This window comes from Salvelinus alpinus, chromosome 26 (genome assembly GCF_045679555.1).
Source record: "Salvelinus alpinus chromosome 26, SLU_Salpinus.1, whole genome shotgun sequence".
In the NCBI taxonomy this organism is placed as follows: domain Eukaryota; kingdom Metazoa; phylum Chordata; class Actinopteri; order Salmoniformes; family Salmonidae; genus Salvelinus; species Salvelinus alpinus.
In genome coordinates, this window is record NC_092111.1 from 40178233 (window position 1) to 40183014 (window position 4782).

Here is a 4782-nt window from a genome sequence, read left to right on the forward strand (position 1 = left end):
GGAAGGCGAGAGATGTCAAATTTAATACCACTGTTTCCCACGGACGCTAGTGGGCGCAAATACGGCGCTAATGAAATGATTGCGCAATACATTGTCACAAATTATATCAGTGGAATGTTCTTCTGATATCATTTGATAAAGATGTCCAAATGCACAAACATATTGCAATATCCACCTCTCTCTCTCTCTCTCTCTCAGTTCAATTCAAGGGGCTTTATTGACATGGGAAACCTATGTTTACATTGTCAAAGCAAGTGAAATAGATAATAAACAAAAGTGAAATAAACAATATAAAATCAACAGTAAACATTACACTCACAAAAAGTCCAAATGAATAGAGACATATTACAGCTATAAATAGTGTTGTAATGATGTGCAAATAGTCTCTCTCTCTCTCTCTCTCTCTCTCTCTCTCTCTCTCTCTCTCTCTCTCTCTCAAATTCAGTTCAAAGGAACTTCATCGGCATAGGAAACGAGTATTTACATTGCCAAAGGAAATGAAATAAACAATAAACAAAAGAGAGAAGACACAAAACATCAAAAAAAACTCTCTCTCTTTGGCCTTGAAAGATCTATCTCTCAATTTCAATTCAATTCAGTAGTAGTTGACCAGTCTCAACCTGACAGAGAAGCCACGTGGTATGGTATGGCATGGTCTCTCTCGCTCTGTCTCTTTTTCCGGAACAAGTTGTGGTGAATTACTGCTCTCTTTTGTCCTATGATGTCCTGCTGGGGCCTCCACAGAGAGGCGCAGTACATAAAACCACCCGCAGGGGGCAGTGTAGCATAAGCAGTGAACTAACAGGATGGAAAATCAACTGTTTCTTTGATCAAATCCAGGGCTACAGTTGACATGCTTGTCTTCACTGTGAGTAAGGTGAAAGCCCGTGTGACTGATCAGGCGAATGACAGCTGGATCCAATCAGATTGCTATATCATGTGATGTGGTTAGCTGGTTTTAAAATACCTACTGTATTCAGGCATCGTGAGAGCTGGATTGCGTCTGCAATGTAGTAAAACGGGACGTTTTGGATAAAGTAGACCCCTGCTTTTTGGCTGATCCATTTGTGGTTTCGAGGTGGGTGAAAACAGAGTTGGGGGCTGTGGAATCGGTGAGGGTAACCAGAAGTGGTCCTGTGATAATTGTTTGTGTTTCTGCTGGTCAGAGGCAGCAGGCTATGGGGGCAAGTGATGTAAATTGTTTTGCTCTCAAGAAAAAAAGCATTATTGAAAGGAGTGATTACTGGGGTAGTGGTAAATGTGAAAGCTGACCAACCGAAGGGGAAGATTCCCGGTGTTTGTGATGCTCGTGGTTTGGTGCGACGCAGACAGGGTGGCGAAACAGAAGAGTTGTTGTCTGTTCTTTCGTCAGACAAAGTGATGTTAGGATATATAAGTTATCCTGTACGAGCTTTTGTGCCGTATAAATGTCCGTTGTTACAGGTGTCAAGCTGATGGGCGTGTGGCAGCAGTGTGTAGGAGGGAGGTTCCTAGGTGTGCAGAAGTGTGCAGAAGGACATGAGACAAAGGAATGTGTAGCATTGGGGAAAGTAGTGGTATGTGTTAATTGTAGGGGTGTCCATGGGGCTGGGGATCAGAAATGTCCTGTGCGAGAGAGGCAGATTGAGGTTTCCAAGGTTAGAGTAGTGCAGAAGTTGTCATATGCTGAGGCAGTGAAGAAAGTAGAGGAAGATGGGTCAAGGGGGAGGGATCCAGAGAGGAGTGGTGTGAGTAGTAGATCTGTACCAGCACAGAGGGATAAATCAACAAGTGATATATGTTTCAGTAACATTGGATTTTTTTTAGCATTTATAGCAATGGTTATCAACTGTACTGCAGGGAAGGAACGTAAGTCGCAGAAAATAGAGGTTGTGGTGGCAGCTGCAGAGAGGTATTTGGGTGTGTGTAACAGTATAACTTTAGACCGTCCACTCGCCCCGTCACGGGCGCGAACCAGGAATCCTCTGCACACATCAACAACTGACACCCACGAAGCGTCGTTACCCATCGCTCCACAAAAGCCACGGCCCTTGCAGAGCAAGGGGAAACCCTACTTCAAGTCTCAGAGCAAGTGACGTAACCGATTGAAACGCTATTAGCGCGTACCCGCTAACTAGCTAGCCATTTCACATCCGTTACACATGCGAGACTTGATGTCAGAAGAGTTACAGGGTGTATTAAGTGTTGGTGTCCCATCCTTTCAGGCTGTTGGCCTGAAGGACTAAGTAGATTGAAATTGTGGAGTATGGTGTTTATTATTATTATTTATATATATATATTATTATTTTATTTTTTTGTGAATGTAGTATTAGGTGTTAGGGTAGTTTAAAAAAATAAATATATTCCAGCAAAGTATGAGGTAGTTATACTCCAGTTTACTAGGTGGCGGTAATGCAACATTTATTGGATGCCAACCGCCGTTAAACCGTTAAATCGAAGAAGAAGATGCGCACTTGCTGCATAACTATGTGAACGTCACCAGCTCCCGGTCTCTAAACAGTCCACGGTGGTGAGTTGTCTAGGCCTACTGGTAAGCGATACAAAGGCTGCGTTTTCAAACTCAAAGTAGACAGCCTTCGGCCCTAAACCCTCAGCTCTTGAATTACGTTTTACATCGTCACATCCGAGTGTACCTTAAATGTCCTTTTTAAGTTGAGCTTAAATACAACCAACTTAAAGCTATTAATGTAACGTAACCTAGTAAGCTAATGTATCTAGCTAGCACTCCTGTCAGGTAGCTAGTTACAGTTACTCATAGTCGGCTAGATAGTTTTATAGTTTGGCAATTTATTCCAATACATTTCAGAATTACAAAAAATATGTTTATGAATCTAGCAATGTTTTATAGGCTCCTCACTTCAAGACTAAGCCAATTTGCCAACCCTAAAATCAATGTACATACACGACCGTTCAAAAGTTTGGGGTCATTTAGAAAGGTCCTTGTTTTTGAAAGAAAAGCACATTTATTGTCCAGTCAAATAACATCAAATTGAGATTCAGAAATACAGTGTAGACATTCTTAATGTTGTAAATGACTATTGTAGCTAGCTAAAAAAAGTGCAAAAAACATTCACCTAATGTTTACAAGAACATTCTCAGAACACATTTCATCTGTTCCTTTAAAGGTTCTCAGAATGTTTCTTTTAGGTTGTGGGAACCTTGTAGGGATATGACAAGAGATTCCCAAAACACTACAACTGTCCAGTTGTGCTGACATTCAGATAGTGTTGGTATCAGGGTGCACAAAACATTCCTTTGATGTTGCAAGAATGTTGACTGAACAGCCTGTCTGAATTCTTTAAAAAGGTTCCCAGAACAGGTTGTGGGAGTTAGGTTCCTTAAAACACCAAATCTGCTTAGTTGTGATGACGTTCCGATGACGTTGATAGAATGTTGACACAACACCTGGTCTTAGTTCTTCAACGGCTGCCAGAACACTTTAAGTAGCAACCACCTAGCAGACCGGGTATGGTAACTTCTGGTGGTGAAGGAGACAAGACTACAGAGGTAAAGAGGGAGTTTACCCAAAAGGGCTTTGTAGATGAACACATACACATGTAGCTTTCTGTGCACATACTAGTGAGGTCCAACCTACCATTTGGTACAAGGTGCAAATGGTGGGTGAGTGACTTGGCATTTGTAATAAAGCACAAGGATGCATGATACACAGAGTCCAGTCTCTGTAAGACAGAGGAGGCTGCATGATAAACAGAGTCCAGTCTCTGTAAGACGGAGGAGGCTGCATGATAAACAGAGTCCAGTCTCTGTAAGTTGAGTAATTGCAAATGCATATATCAATACTAGACACCTTAAAGATGATGTGTACCAAAGATCTTTGTCCTATCTTTATGTTAACATACTTTACTAACCTTTTTGGGACCTTTGATGCAGCCATCCTTTTCTCATGGTGCAACCAGGAAGTAAACAGCTCTGGTCATGTGACAATTTACACTGAACATGTGACACTGCACATCTTTCATTGAGACCCTTTATTATTTCAATATTTGCTGGAAATGCGTTGATATATCATTCAGTAACATTTATAGAGCCTTATAACTGGAAATGCATTGATACGTCATTCAGTAACATTTATAGAGCCTTATAACTGGAAATGCATTGATACGTCATTCAGTAACATTTATAGAGCCTTATAACTGGAAATGCATTGATACGTCATTCAGTAACATTTATAGAGCCTTATAACTGAAAATGCATTGGTACGTCATTCAGTAACATTTATAGAGCCTTATAACTGGAAATGCATTGATACGTCATTCAGTAACATTTATAGAGCCTTATAACTGGAAATGCATTGGTACGTCATTCAGTAACATTTATAGAGCCTTATAACTGGAAATGCATTGATACGTCATTCAGTAACATTTATAGAGCCTTATAACTGGAAATGTTTTTTACAGTCACTATTGTGGTTGATGGGATTGAATAAATTAATCTCAAGAAAGCTAGACGTGATTGTCTGCATATAACATATTGTGTTCTGTCAGAAAGATAGTTCCTAAACCAATTTACTGACCCTTCACTGAGATCAAATGTTACTGAGTCTAGCTGGCAACAATTAATGGTCAACTGAATCAAATGCCTTTGATAAATCCACTAACAGAGCAGCACAATGTTGCTTTTTTATCAAGTGCATTAATGATGTCGTTTGCCACTGCCATAGCTGCAGTTGTGGTGCCCCGATCTAAAGCCAGAATGAACCCCTACTAAGCATATTCTTTTCAATCAAGACTTATTTTAACTGTGAGTTTACTAGGGATTCAT

The 4782-nt window shown here is 40.5% G+C and overlaps 1 long non-coding RNA gene across 1 annotated transcript; it reads right to left on the bottom strand.

Annotated features, from left to right (window-relative positions):
* Positions 1 to 2862: 2862 nt before the first annotated feature.
* LOC139554371 (uncharacterized) lies at positions 2863 to 4192 on the bottom strand. The gene is made up of 3 exons (XR_011670821.1): positions 3870 to 4192; positions 3596 to 3764; positions 2863 to 3478 (listed from the first exon to the last, which is right to left on the bottom strand). It is a non-coding gene; the product is annotated as an uncharacterized lncRNA (long non-coding RNA).
* Between the last annotated feature and the right edge of the window lie 590 nt (positions 4193 to 4782).